Below are 15916 nucleotides of genomic sequence, written 5' to 3'. Positions count from 1 at the left end.
GTACAAGGCAAAACTTGCACATACAGGTTTCATGAAAAACACATTGGAAGTATCCTAGTTTTAGCTGCACACAAGTTTATAGAGGACTGTTGTGATGAATGTGTGACCATTTTTTATGAATGCCCAGTAAAATCCAGGGTTTGGAAGTGTGATTTGTTTTCTTCTCATCTGCTCAGTGTAGGGTAGGATCTGTGCTCTGCAAGTGGTAGCAGTGAGCATGTTAGCCCAGCAGTCACACAACAGGGACCAGAGTGTTTGCATTGTGTGTGTTCAGGACTGGAGCCAAAGGATCTGTCATCACTGTGCAACATCTACCTGTCTTCGAGCTGTTTAAAACTGTCCGTGTGGTGGAAGTCCTGGGGTGGTGCTGCCTGATACACTGAAATAATCTGCCCTCGGGATTTTTGTTTCAGTTCCTACTGCAGATCCTTTCTGCAGTACACTAATAACTGTGGCAAGTCATGTTAAAAACTTGTCATTAAAATGAGTAATTACTGATCGTAACTGAATCTTCTGTTAGTAAATCTGACTTGCTTGGAACAAATTCCAGAGATACATGGAGTACACCTCGTAAGTTTCTAAGTCGTGTAAAGAAAGATGGGGGAAAACCACACTCTGCTGGAGTTAAGAGAGGTTTCCTTGTCTCTGGACAAAGACACTGCTGCTCCCAGTACATCGTTGGGAAGATTTACATGTGCAGAGTGTCTTGAGAGGAACTGAGCCGTGTTTCGTGTCCTTTCGTAAGAATGATCTGAGCTATTGCATGTGGTTCCTAAGAGTGTATGAATCCAGAGGGGCAGCAGTTAAGGAGAGATTAAATTAGCTAGTGTAGGGTGGAAGGCTGTGCACCACCTCAGCCTGGTTAGTTGTACTCAAAAAACCTCCATCTCATTCATGGTAATGGAATAGCAGACTACTGACATTTGCAAACCAATGGAAAACTGAGCAGTGTTGGAAAAGAAAGAAGAGAGAGCACATTCCACTGTGTACTTAGGTTGCTTATTTGCCAAGTATAATTATTTCAATTACAATATTCAATAATACCTTTACAAAAATATTGTAGGAACTGAAACGTTACCAAGTCTGTAGTGTAGAACTCTATCTCTTAAAAACAAGAAGGAACTCCTGGCACACAAAAAAACCATTACAAAAAGGAAAAAGGCAAGTACTGGTTATGATAAAAGTCTCTAAATGTCTTCTAGTAAAAAGAATGTTACAGGAAAGATTACAATGTATGTGCTTTATTTAGCATCAGGACTTGTCTTAAAATACATTTGTGATTGGCAGGCAAGATGTCAGCTCACGGCAAACATTGCTGCTTGTTCTAATCTTTGGTTGAAGAGCTTCCCACAAACTGGCCCGTGGTGCTGTGGGAAGGAAAACTGCTGCACTTTGTGGCTTGGATGGCCCTGCTTCCAAATGCCCATTTTTGACTGTCAAAAGCAGAAGGAACAGGGAATGGGGAAAACCCCACATCACTTAAAATAGGTGTAGGGCTCTGTAATTTGTTGTGGATTTATCTTTATGGATTCAGATAAAGGGTTGTTGCAAGAGGGAAACCATTCTATGACGTTGTAGGCATATGGAGTAATTTATTTGCTGCTAGAGGGGACAGTAGTTTTAACTTATTTATATTTCAAGAGGATATGCCTCAAAGTGTCCTCTGAAGGGACACCAACATAATGGGTTATGGTGATGTTTCATGTATAGTATTGTGCAGCTTACTTCTGAGCCTTGTTTTGGTGTTTGCTAAGTTTAGATTTGGTTGCAGACCAGAAAACTGTACAATTTAAGGCTTGCAGCTCCTCTTTATGACCAAGCTGAAGAGCTCCTAGTCCTTGGATCTGCCTGCCAGTGGTCAGTGATGGCAGCGTGAGGAGCAGTGAGGGAATAAGGGGAAGGGCCCATGTGGAACAGCTTGGCATTGAACCGATTTGCCTGGTTTTGGCAATGTTATTGTTAGGCAGGTGAGCTTTTCTGAAAGGAGTCTTGTGCTTGTGTCTCAGTGTTCTGTTGAAATAGTTGTGTGTGTTTGTTGGGATCTGTGAGGGAACATCTGCTGTACTGGGGATGCAGCTGTAGCCTCTTTTCAGCAGCAGCTTGGAGGAAGGTGGGGAGTGCTGGACCACATCAGAAAAGGAGCGTTTAGGGCTGCTGGGGCAGCTGAGACACCTGAGGGTGTCACCAGGCAGGTGGGAAGTGACACACAAAGGGAAATGGGAGGGGGGGAGGACTTAAGGTAGCTTGGAGCTTTCATGTTTGGTTTGTGCCTTTTGGTTTTGTTCTAATGAGACTTTGAACTCGAAAGGGAAGTCAGGGAGAAGCCAGTACACTTGTGTGCTAACCAAAGAAATGTTTTTGCTTTGGAGAAGTTGTCTCAGCTGACTTTCTGGCATTTAAATGGAGCAGTACCTTTTCTCATGGAAGGTGTGAGAGAGAAGTGGCTGGGCTTGGGGAGCGGCGCCGGAGTAGAGTTTATTCTCATTACTTTCTGGCATGAACTTGCTTCTCATGCTTTTGAGGGCTTTAATACTTTCCATTGAGACTACTGTACAATAATGAAATGGATATCACTGGAAAACTTTGCTGTGGATGTCCTCAAATGATTTGTTTTATTTCAGTACTTTCTCCCCATTCCCTTGAATATCCGAAGGACAGTCTCTCATTTTCCTGAGTGTGCTTGCTGAAGAAAGGTGTTTACTGTGTGAGGAGTCAGGAGGGGCCCATTCTGTCATCCAAAGGAGATGGGCTGGTTAGTAGGTACGACTTCTTTGCTGGAAATAGTTTCATTTTAGATGAGACTGTCTGCTTTTTTTCCCCCTCTTCATTTAAGTTTTCTCTTCAGCTTTTCAAAATACATTATTATTATTACTTTTCCTTGATTACTGTAATTCTGCACCTCCAAGGATCATACTGTCATTAAAGCTGGGCATAGACATATTTCCTACTGAAATTCCCATGGCCAGGCGTGGCTGCCCTTTGTCTGCTGCTCAGTTTTTCTGGGAGTGTAGCTCCAGGTGGGCTGTTCATCAGGCTTTAAGGAAAGGAAAACCAGGCAGGATCCAGTTGGGAACCCTGTTGGTTCTCACCAGAATCCTGCCAGGTTTGCACAGGCACTTGCTTTAAAGTAGCATGTATCACCTTTAACAGCTGGGCCAGTTGGTGTGGAAAATCGTGCCTGGTCAGTTCTTGTGACACTGGCAGCAGTTAGGAATGGTTGAACTGGAGCAGTGGGATCACAGAGCAACCTTCTGGTGGAAGCAGCAAGAGGCAGAAGCCCCTTAGCATGTGCTGGCTGAGAGAGGGTGGATGGCATTTGTGGTGGTTGGTGATGGCTTCTGTGGCTCAGACAGCCCTAGACTTTCTTCTCCTCATGTGTTTGTTCCAAATGCTACAAAAATCCATCAGAGATTCCTTTTAAAGAAGATAATACTTCTGCTTGGGAGGTCTCTGAGCTGCAAGATGCTGATGAGTGCACTGGGAAGTATCACTCCCGACTTGCTCTCGTCTTCTTGTCTATAGCATTTGATATGGCCTGTCAGGGGAGGCAGCATTTTGAGCTAAATGAAATCTGGTGGGAATAGCAGTTCAGATGTTCACAATTTTCGGAATAAAAAGTTCCATCTTCATTGGTGGAAAGTAGCTGAACATTGAAAAAAAGTTGTTTTGTGGCTTACTGTCATGATACATTTGCAGATTCAGAAATGGGTTGCTGAGGCCAGGGCTACAGTGAAACTCTGCTGTCAGGTTCTGCTGCAATGAAGAAAACAAAATTCAAAAGCCAGGAATACATGCCTACATGGGTAATAAGACTATTGAGAATTCTCATTGTTAATTATATTAGAAAATTAGAGTAATAACATTTATGTTCCAAGGAATAAGCTAATTGCTGACTATTAGAATCTGGTTGAAAGCTATTCTGAGGTGTTCAGTAATCTCATATTTAGTTATTGCTGCCTTCTTGTGCCTTGAGCTCAGCATCTCAGCTGGAGGGGAGGATTAGATGGAGCCCCCAGCCTCCCTCCCACTTGTGTGTGATGTGTCACATCTCAGGGCATGTCTGACTCACCTGCTCCTTTGCCTCTGGGTGTGATTCCTGACTGGGAGTGGGTGGCTGGAGCAGGGAGCTGGGTGCTTCACAGGCAGCTGCCCTCTGTAAGTCAAGAGAAGTTACCAGCAGGCCACTGGATCAGTGTGAGGAAAGGGAGATTACTGCTTTGGAGATTACTCCAATGCTTTTGCATTGTCGTTGTGAAGTTTGGGTTTCTGTCCATGGGGTATTATCAGTTGCAGAGAGTTAGTAGAGGGCAGTGGGTGATGTTCTGAGCACAGTCAGTGCTCAGTCACAGCAGTCAGGCCATTGGTCCTGGTGGGAAGCACTTGGTGCTCTTGCTGAAGAGCAGAGCATTGCAGGAGGCACCCTAGCCTCAGAGGGAACTTGGGATCCCAGGCAGCCCTGGACTTGCCTTTTTTATTCATAGGTGATGGTTTCACCTTAAGGTTTAATTCTATTCATTTGTTCTGCACTCCGGAGGGGTAGAATCCTTCCTTCTTTTCACTCTGGATTTAGTTTGAGCAATTTATAGCTCTTTGTTCCTGAGTGAACATTGCCACTTGCCATAACTCCTCCTTACCCCTCCTGCCCTCAGCCAGCCCTGTTCTTGCTGCACGATGCAGGACAGGCTGGTTTGGGCTGGCCTGGACAAGGGGCTCTCTGCTCTGGGGCCGTCCAGCTGCCCTCCCGTGCCCTGTGGGGCAGAGGGGGTGGGCTCTCAGTAGCCACAGCCTGAGCAGGGGTGACCTTTGGGCTGTGTGCCACCACTCTGTACAATGCCACTTTTCCAGCCACTTCTCTTTCATCCTAGGGTCACATTGGCAATTTATAGTCATTCTGTGATGAACTGCATCGTCCACCTCTTGTTCTCTTATAGTCTCCAAACAACGAATGTGTGTTACTGTGAGAAATCAGTGTGATTTTTTGTGTCATGTGCTGAATTCTGATTTTCAGTGGCATTTGTAGCTGCTTGTTCAGAAGATGTTGAGTATCCCAGCAGATACCGGTGATCTTTGGCATTTGGTCTTAGAAAAAGGCTGTTGTAATATCATATCAAGAGGATCAAATTTGTAGTGCACAAATATGCTTAGAAATCCTCTTCAGGTGTCTCTTCAGTGCCTCTGAAACTCTTGATTTTTCTTCAAAAAGATTTCTCTTTAAAGGTTGTGGGTCTGCATTGCTGTGTGGTGATATTTTTATCCTAACATTTACTGTGGAAGAATAATGAGATACCTCTATTTAGCTCTGCTTTTTATTGTTTCTGTGTACAACTAAAGAAATGACTGTGGCTGTCTTCCCACAGAAAGGTGGAGAGGTTTTGGTTTCTTTCATGGTGTCTCTTAACTACCATCTGGCCATGGGATCATATCCTACTGATCCTACAGTAAACTCCAAATGCCTGTTAATATTTTCTCTCTTAAGATGGTGGATAGTTTTTAAATTCTGATTTCAGAAGAAATTCCTATAATGTCTGTGCCAAGCATACTGTATTTTTTTCCCTTCCATTATGAACCAGTGCAATACTAATAGATGCACTACACTAATGTAGTTCTCATGGTATTAATAATTGGAAAGCTACCTTTATTTCTTGTAATTTTTCTAGTAATGTTTTTGTTGATGAGACTCCCTAGTGATTTAATTATCATCTTGAGATAAGAAGATGAGGACTAGAAATTTAAGAGCTTGTGTTTTTCTTTCAACATAATCAGTACAGGAGGAATCTCTTAGTTCTGGTGGGAGTTAGTGCATTGTTTTGTCAAATCAACTTGCACACTTTTCAGTATCACACTTGCACACTTCATCATCCTGTGCTCAAAATTGCATTTCATCAAAATCTGCCTTGCTTCTGAACCTCAGCAAATAATTTTGTACTGAAACTTTGCATACAAAGAAAACTAAATGCACAATGAAGAGACATCTTAACAATGGGTCAGCTGCTGTTGTTCTGTAGTGCTAAAGTCACCACTTATTAGAGCTGCAATAAAAAAATACATTCTTATTTAAAGAAAGAAAAGTCACCTAATTCTCAGATGGTTTGTGCAGTTGCTTCCAAAACATGGAAGTAATGTTTAGGTTTCTCTGGAACTTGTACCATCAGCTTCAGATATGGGAGGAGGGAAGCAGAAGCTGGTAACACCAACCTGATGTAGAATAGGGGTAAGAACATACAACCATGAGTAGAGAAAAGATGGGTCAGAAATATTCCTGACAATGGGCAGAGAGGTCCTAGAGCTGGTGTAGCTCTCACCCAAAGTGAGAGGGCCACTCACAGTCCTCAGTGTGGGTTCAGGTGAGCAGAGTATCCTCTGATGTTTAGTCTCACTGTGTGCAAATTAAACTGGGAACTGTAACTCAGAGTATCAGATTCCTGACTGTGGTATTTAGTGAGCTGTAATTAAGGCTGTGGTGTTTAATGCCTTAGCTTGTGGAAGAATATGATGTGTTTTTACCCAGACAAGTGTTCCAGCATCCAGTTAAACTTCTTTTCATGTGTGACTTGATATTCAGGTGGTGATGCTTGACACATCTTTAAATTTTCTTTAGCTCATATGTACATTCTCAAAGTGTTCAGGCTGCAAGTGAGCTGAACTGGTTGGGATTGTTTGCTTCATTTAGGATAGCCTGAAAGCCCAGCAGCCAGTGCCAGCGAGTAGGAACACATCCTGTGCTGTGTCTGAGTTGCACAAGGTGCTGCTTCTGCTGTGACTTTCACTGAAGCTAACCCGAGGTATTTTCAAATGCTGTAAATCTGCCAGAGATCCAGCACTACTCAAAACAGGCCTGGCAATCTTTTTCCAAATTATTTTATGAATCGAGTACAACCATTTCCATATTAGGAATTTTCTGTACTTTTGTACATTTTTAAACTGAAATGCTCATGGCAAGGAAGCAACGAGCATGGTTGTGAATATTATTAAATGCTTAAGGTCTCCAAGTCTTTAACAATCTGTAGTAACTTCTCTCTCAGGAAATTATTTTCATGCTAGAAACTGATAGTGCCACTTGAATGGTGTGAGTAGATTAATTAGTTGTTTGATCATACTCTCTTCTTAAAGAAACTAATTGTTGCATTTAATGCTTAGAGACTTTTTATCTGATGTAGATGAAACCTTTTATAAAATATAGTGATATTTAAATTTGAGACGCTGATGTGCTGAGTAACATTTTACAGTTACTTTGGGGGTGTGCTGCAGCCCCTGGCGTGCAGGATGGTGCCGGGAGCTGAGGGCAGCGCGGCAGGGGCTCTGCGCTGCTCACAGCCCTGTGCAGGGTGCAGCCCAGGCTGCTGCAGGCTGGGGCACAGCTGCTCTCCGGTTATAAAACCCCAGGGGCTGTGTTTGCAGTTGTGCAATGGCATCTGGGGGCTCTCTGCGGCATTGGCAGAGTTCCTCCTGCATCCCTGGTGTCCGCCGGGCTGAGCAGCGCGGAGCTGCCCCGCGTTCCCCAGGGCAGCTGCCAGTGCTCTGCATCTCCTGGCCTCCAGCTCTTGTTTTAATGTTCTCTTTCACCAGGATGTCTAGACTCTTTTTGCCTTTTAAGGCATGGCATCTAAGGGGGCCTTCGGGTTACAGTCTTGGGAACGTTGGGATTGCAAGGACATATTGCACCATTTCCTTTAAACAAAAACAAACCCAAAAAACTTCAATGGATTCTGTAGGACTACTTTAAGTTCTTGACTGTTTTCTCATTAAAATTCCTTTCTTGTTTTAGTATCTGTGGGATGTTTGATGTTTACTCATAATTGGGATTAAATGGGATTTTAAAGGATACAGACTGATTCTGATAGTGATAAAATAGAACTTTCACTTTTTAAAATAGCCAAACAGGCTAGTTAAACTAGAGGCTGTGTAAAGCAAATACTTGACAAATTTTATTATTATACCTTTACTTCTTAAAACTAATAAATTAATTATCTGTTTGTTACCAGATTTACAGTACTGTGTTTTAATATTGTTTTGACTAGCCAGGTTTCCAGCACAGGCTGGCCTGTGAACATGGATGGGAACATGAAGCCAGTTCAGAAGTGTTGATTTTTTTCTTTTTTTAAAAGCTGAAGAGAGAATTCTCATAAGTGAAGCAATAGCTTTTTTTTTTTTACTGTATTTAAAAATCATGCAAATATGATCTCAGTAATGTGCTGTATTCCAGCAGACTGTGTCTGCGTGTGTGTGCACCATACAGATTTTGTGTGTGCAGCCCCAAGACGAGGGCAGTTATATCTACCCATTTTGTTTAAATAACAAAGATATGATAAGCTCTGCATTCTTACAGTTGATCTCAATGGAAAATGCCAGGAAGTGGAGTGGAGAGGACACTTCACCCTTGCTGGGAGGTTGGGGAGGAAAGGTGGATGCTGTACTGAGAGGTACCTCCTGAGCATCCCACACAGGTGTTACTAACAGCTAATAAATGCTGATACTAAACTGCTGACTCTCCTGACTTCAGTGACACTGACTGTTAAATTATCTGTAAGATTAACAGGAGTTGGCAGTGGTTTTTAAGGAAGGATTTTTAAGGACCCTGCTTTGGTGCCTGAAAGTGAGGGTTGCTAACATTCAGGTTATTAAGTGAGGTTTGCTAATAGAGCAGTTAAGCTGGATTTATTCTCCATTTTGTTACCTGTAGCCAGTTTTTGCTTTATTGTGGTAAAGCCTGCATGAGTAGGAGTATAGCAGCAAATGGGACTAATGGGAAAGTATTTTATTCTCCCTTCTGCCCCCACTACTTGCAGCTGGCAGTAGTTGAGGAAGATGCAGATGACTCAGTGCGTACACAATTACATTCAGTGTCGCACCAAAGAAATGCATGATGGTTTCTTTGACCTATTTTTGCCTGACTTGTTGAAGAACATAATATGCAAATGCTGGTCAGATTGTGATAAAATTGGATTTGAAGAAACCTAGTTGGGTAATCCTGCTGTTTAAGAATTTCCACTCAGCATTGTGTGAGTGCTTTAATTATGGTTTTTATCAGCACCCTGGAGCTCTGTTCTGAGGTCTGGCTGCACTGCAGTGGTTTGTGTGCAGAGTTCCCTGGGCTGGTGGCCTGTCCCTCTCTGCTCCTCTGCGGCAGGCAGGGGGACACTGAAGCTTCTTGAGAGAATTTTACTGTCTGACCTTGGTGAGCTGCAGCTCCCTCTGAGGAACCTGCCCTGTCTGGCACTAGGGAGCATCGTTAAACAGACCAGCTTGTGGTGCTTGGGAATTAGAGATGCCTGCAGACGCTGCCAGAATGAGCATGAGCCAATGAATGGGAAAATTAAGCCTCAAGTATCAGGATATGGTGAAAAAGGGGTGAAGAATCATCTCCCTCCCGTAGTTTTTCTGTTTGATGGCACTCACTGTAGCCATTGGCACAATTCATGTACTGTAGGTACAAAATAAACCTTTCCATTTATGAGTTGTTCACTGGGTTGTTCAGGAATGAAGTGCTTAATGCAGTATATGAATGGGCAAGTTAGAAATGTGAGACTCTGTGTTGGGATTTTGTTCATTATTGTCTTGAAGGGCCTGTTGCTTATGAAAATATTTTGATTTATGCTACACAAGAATTGTAGTTTCTGGGGATGGGAGGCACAGGTTCCTGTGGAGAGGAATTGGGGGGAGAAACTAGTTATGTTTTGCATATTCTGTTTGCCTTTGTTTAAAGCATAGCTCTCTGTACGGTCTTCAAATGAACCTTCCCGTAGGATGGGCTTGCTAAAAAGCTGTTGATGGGCTTTTGTTTATGGGACAGGTGGCACACTACATTCATTTTTGTCTAATCTGGATGGTTTGTTTGAGTCTCATTCAGATTTCAGTGAGGAAATGTCATGTGCCTAAAACAAATACCTCCTCGCAATGTGCCTTGGCTTGGGATTCTGCTCAGTGGTTCTTTTGTTCATCTGCTAGTTGGATAAAACCTAAAATACATCTAAATCTGACTTTTTCAGGGGGGGCTTCATTGTTTTTGTTTTCTTAGGAAGAACTATGTTTGTTTTATCTGTCAGAACCTCCTATGCGTTTAATGGTACTTGAACTGGAGTTGATTTTGCATTTATCTAGCAGATAAGAATGTTTGTTGTATAAGTGTGTCCAAGCAATAACAAAACTCTGTACTAAAGCAGTTAGCAGGAAATAAGTCACCATATCATGTCTGCAGATTTTTTTTTGTTCTAGATTCTAGATATGATTAAGTTCACTTTTAAATTGATGCATTTCTGTTTAGCCAGTTGAGAATCTCTTCTGTTCACTTAGTTCAGTCTAGTTCATTATTTTTCTTAGAATAAGCATTAGTTTTGATGTCATAAATGTTTCAAAACAAATACCATTCTGCTGTTAATTTTGAGTGTTGATTACCCTCACTCTTAAATATGACCCATTCTCCTAATAAACCATGAAAATGTTTCAGGCCTCAGCAATATGTTCTGTATTTAGAATTGGTCTCTTGCCTGAATTGAGAAGGGGAAGTCAGCAGTAGCTGAATCTTAGGATTATAGAGAACTGCTGGAGGTGGCAAAAGATCAGCTGATGTAGTAAAGATTCTGCAATATTTAATGCACTGAAGTTTTGCCACATTACAGCCAAAAGTGAAGTAAGAAATAATGAAACCTTTGCAGCTCCATGTAAAACAGTAGAGGTGCAATGATGATCTGAAACGCACGTTTTCTGCTGTTACTTCTACCATCACCCCCAAAACCAGATCAGAGGTGAATCGGGAGGCCTGGTTGAATTTCTCTGGGTTGGTTTGATTGTATTTGTGCCATTAGGGCACAATTTAGTGCCCTAAATCCAGGGTGCTGAATCACTGGTGGTGCTTAAGCTTCCCTCTCTGGTAAGTATTGTTTTTCTAAACTTTGTATCTTGCAGGGAAAGTTTAATGCTCCTTTGTGATTTAAGGCCCCTTGCAGCTTCTTACCAGAGTTAGTAACACTTTTCATGTAGTCTTGAGGATGCAGACCAGGAGCAGGTGGGAAATCAGTCATTTTTTGCTTAGGGTAAAAGATGGTTTCCTGCTGGAGGAGCAGGACTGTGTTTGAGCCATATGATCCCAAATATTCATATCTGTGCCAGCTGTTTTAGATGTGGGAAATGCATGTGCTTTGCAAGGAATGAGACCCACTTCGTTTCATGCATAAAGTTGGGACTGCCAGGCCAAGTAAATGAGAACAATAAATCTAGATCTTAATGCAAGAAAGTTCAACGTCTTCAGATACTTTAAGTGGTATAAAAGCAATATATTTCTTCCCTATTTTGTGCATGTGTATTCTGCTGTACCATTAATTTAAACAGTCTGGATGTAAAAATGTCTTCCTAGTGTGACATTCTTACTAACGTTCTGTGGGTATTTTTCAGGCAGAAAAAATGCTGACCATTTTGTGGTTTTTTGGAAATCATGTGTAATTATGTCATTTAACCACACAATACGGCTTTCTGTGGTAATGTTTTAGATAAACAGGAAAGCTCATTTTTTACTTTGTTTTCATTGCAGAACTGTATTTTTTTTTTATTTTAATGCAACGTTCTTTGATTAATTTCTTCAAAAATATAACAACATATTCTGACAGGAAAAATACACGATTAGCAACCTCCTAAAAGTTCTTTTTCAGCGTTGGTGCCTGTCACAGCACATTTTCTCCATTTTGGGGAAATAACAGTGTTTTATGTCTGATGTGCCTGTGTTGCCAAGAAAGTGATGTAAATATGAGGCATTTACATAGCCCCGAGGCAGATGATTTCTTCATTAAGGGCCCTTCTCCAGGGGAATTTGCAGGAAAGTTGAGATGACTACAGTAATGGTAGGAGGCTGATGGGGCTAACTCCAAGAAGAGGATGTTGCATCCCAGAGTAGAGGCTCTCTCTCAGGAATTCCATGGCCCTAAATCGTGGTGGCTCCATGGAGCTGCTCTGGGGGCTCGGTGCTGCACACCCCCGGCAGTAACACTGGCTGACAGCTTGCCAGTTTATTCAGGGCTAAGAGCACAAAATGGCATTATTGGGAAGTACATCTCATACTTAATCCTCTGCTTGGGGCTTTTTTCCTCCTGCCTGTGTGATGTGGTGGTGGGAGATGGGGGGTGGAGGGCAGGGGATGCTCTGTCACAGCACTGGAGCTGCATTGCACACTCTGGCAGAGCCAGAAGCCAGACCTTTCCTCAGCTTACCCTGACCTTACCTCATTCTTTCTGAGCCTGCTTTGTTGATCAGATTCTTGCAAGGAAAAGGTGTTATTGCAGGTAGCCTGGGATACCTCTGCATGGACCTGAGCATCCAGAATTAGCAGATGTTTCCATCATGACAAAGCTGCATTTTAATGCAATATTCACTGTACTTACTTTAAGAAGAGTGGAAGTAGAAGAGAAACCAAAAGCCACTGTTAAAAATGAGAAAGTAAGTAATAAAAGAGAGCTATACAAATCTTTGGGTGCTTGAAGAGTTCGAGTGGAGTAGAAAACTCTCCAAAGTACTTGGTACAGAGAAAAAAGGTGAAAAGGTTTGTTCTGGCCATCAGAGAAAACTTTCTCTCTTGCCTCGGCCCGAGAAAGCTGTAGCTGTGTCATTTGTGGGAGAGAGCAGTAATTCATGGAAGAGGAGATTTCCACCACATTCAGTTTCTCATCTTTCCTCGGTAAACCAGCCTTGAAAGTGGAAAAACTTGTCAAATCTCATCACCCTAAACTATGAAAAGATGTGTGATTTGAAAGTGGGGGTTGCCTCCCATGTTGGACAAATGTCAGGGTGTATTTTGTTGGCCAGATGCTGTTCCCCTGGTTTTCTGGGGTTTTTTAGCTGGTCCTGGAACTGCAGTCATGGGAGGCAGAAGCAGGATCCTGGATCCTGGTTTTTTGAGTGTTCCAAGCAAGGGCAGAGCTTTAGCAGCCGGGGAGTTGGGTTTTTCTCTGTAGCTTTGTGTCCCAGTCCCCCAGAGCAGTGCAAACCTAGATGGAGCATGGAGGCTTCCCAGGAGGGCTGGAGGGTCTCGATCCTTGCTTCCCCTTCCAGGAGGGTGTGTGTAGGCACCATGGAAAGGCCAGGCACCAGTTTCATCTGGGATGTGAGCTGTGGCAGGGGGAAGAGCAAAGGAAGCTCTGGGGAAGGGACTTTGCTGTTGTTTGCAATGGGACTCTCTGGGGCACCTCGTTCTGCTTCGTGGCTGTGCCAGTCAAGGGGTGTTCTGTGTTAATTCCCTGCCTCAGTTATGTACACACTCTCATAAATTATTTATTTCATAAATTTAAAAATGCAGGGAAAATGAATGTTAACACATGGTTGGGTTTTTTTTTAATGAACCTTATCACTGGATGAGCCGTGGCCTTTGAGAATCTGCTCTGGCTCTTGTGGCAGCATTTGGACAACACTTTTAAGCTCTCTGAGTAAATTGTGGGGTTATGGAATCAACCCTGTGTATTTCACTTTCATTTCATGTGTTCTGAGTAGTTTGCTTTTTTATTGAAAACAAAGTTAGATTCCTCTCTGAGGGAATGGCCAATGAAAGTGATACTAAGTATGTTTTTATAGAAGTTTCATATGATTTTTAGTTAATTTGAAGGATGCTTCTGACAAGTTCATAAATGTGTAGGAGGACAAGATTATCCTGATGTTTTAAAGGGAATATATTTTGTATTGAGGACTGAGATTTCTATTGTGATTAGAAAAAGGGAAGTTTCTGTAGGAGGTTAGCTTTTTTCTGATGTAGTGATTAATGTGGATTTCATTATTTGACATAGCTTTGCTGTGAGACAGTCATGGCAGGTAGCAGGAGGGTATTACTGTAGCACTGGCAGGATGGATAGTCTTTGAGAAGGGGGACATACATTTTTATTGGAAGAAAAATAATAACACATTTAGTTGGAATCTTATTTGAAGTACCAAAGAGTTAGAAATAAATTGTGTGTATGGGAGTGTTGTCCTTTTCCTGTCTCCTTCCATCAGACAGGGAAGCAATCGAGGTTTTCTCCCAGCCTGTCTGATGAATTTATCAATAGACTTGGGCTGTCACACCCCAGGCACTGCACACTGCTGCACATCCTAAATGATGGCACATCTTAATTGTGTTTGAAATGGTTTGGGTTAAGTCAGGCCTAAGTGTACACAACTAACACTTTTTTCTTACCAGAGTGTGTCACAGGTAAATGCATTTTATAGTTTCTTAAGGGATAAAATGAAATCTAAATGTAGAGTTGCTTTGGAGTTCATTAATTCTGATCTTGGGAATACGTAAATAACACCAGATTATTTGAGTTCATTACTCCAACTGCACCTTCAGTATGTAATTAATTTCTAATGCTGTACACAGGAGACTCTTTGGGCTCTTCTGAGCTTTGCCAGCCAAGGTGGGTGTGTTAGCCTTGAAGAAGCAATGCTGCCTGGTGTGGAGAAGAGTCAGTGTAAAAGTTTATCAGCAAAACACCAGAGTTGTTGCCCAGCCTAGCAACTGATGTGCCAGAGATTTTGGCTCCTTCAGCCAGATGTTGGTGGCACAATTCAGACTTGTTCATGTTTTGAGAAAATGAACCTGATCTTTGGGGCTTGTACTACAGTATTTCTAGAGAATATTGCAGAACCATTTATTTTAAAAGAAAAAAATTACAAGTGTCATAATATATTAAAAATAGTGGCAAGAAAATTAGAAATTTTATTATATTGCAAAATCCAGAAGTAAAAATTTTGCTGGCTGACATTTAGCATTAATATGTGATGTTGATCCTTCTTGAAAGAGCAAAGATTGGCTTTTAAAGCTTTTTTTTTTAAATTGCATTCAGTCTCATCTTCAGTTTTGAGGCTCGTGTGTACAGAGAGGATGAACTTCATTACATGCTAATACTTTAGAATGAGTCTGTGTCTGGACAGTAATTTTTTTTGGTATGTGTGTCATTGTTGAAATCATAGTTTGACTTTGATTCTGCATTGATTCTGAATATTCCATTTCATGGATGATCTTTCTTTCTGAAGCTATTCAATGTCAAAGATAAAATCTGAAGTGTTTAATCACTGGGTATCCATTGAGAATTTGTTTGATGTGAATTGGCCTGCTCTGTTAGCTGACAAAAATTAGTGTGGCATGTGCTCTCTTTAATGAACATGTGCTAAGTGAACTGTGAGAGGCTTTCCAACCAAGTGTGAGGTTTTTTCATTAAAGTAGTTCTGCTGAGCTTTAATTAGTTTTTAAAGTTAGATTTTCTACTGTGTTCTGAAGTACCTGGCAAATGAACATGAGGAGTATTGTCCTTTTCTTAGAATTACTGCTCATGTTAGTGGCAAAAATGGTGAATTCTTTCAAAACCCTTTTTCATCATTTTGCAAGTTTTGTTGGGGGAGGCAAAGACAAACCAATGGATGAAGCATAAAAAGTGCATGAAGGAAGGGTATCTGCAAAACATTGAAATTGGCAAAGAAGGATTTAGCAGAAATTGGTTTTTAATTATGGCTTCTGTCAATCTTTTAAACTTATGTTTGTGCAGAACATTCAGATTGTTGAATATTTGGCTCTGAGGAAAGTATCTCCCTTAGTTCCTCATCCTCAGATTGAAGTGCTTACTGAGCCTCGTTAGAATTCTGTGGCACAGCAAGAAGAGAATTCTTTCTAAAAAATGTCAGTGGGCGGATGGGGGTGGTTGTCCTGAAATCCAAAGCAAAACACTCTTAAGGCCTTCCTTGCTTGTCCTGGAAAATGCAAAAACCCCAACAAAACAACAAAAAACCCCCAAACCATCCATGCAACTGCTGCTCTTCTGTCAGTTGTGTTTGAGGAGGAATCCCCTCGCACGTAGCTTGGTGTGAGGGTTGTGTGCCCGAGGTGGGTCAGTGGTGCCCATGTGCTGGCAGCTGTCCCTGCTGGCTGCTGCTGGGCTCTGGGGTGGATACCTTTCAGTTTTGTCCACTG

The sequence above is a fragment of the Corvus brachyrhynchos genome, unplaced genomic scaffold (assembly GCF_000691975.1).
Source record: "Corvus brachyrhynchos isolate BGI_N302 unplaced genomic scaffold, ASM69197v1 scaffold66, whole genome shotgun sequence".
NCBI classification, from domain to species: domain Eukaryota; kingdom Metazoa; phylum Chordata; class Aves; order Passeriformes; family Corvidae; genus Corvus; species Corvus brachyrhynchos.
Note: the sequence above shows the minus strand (reverse complement) of the source record.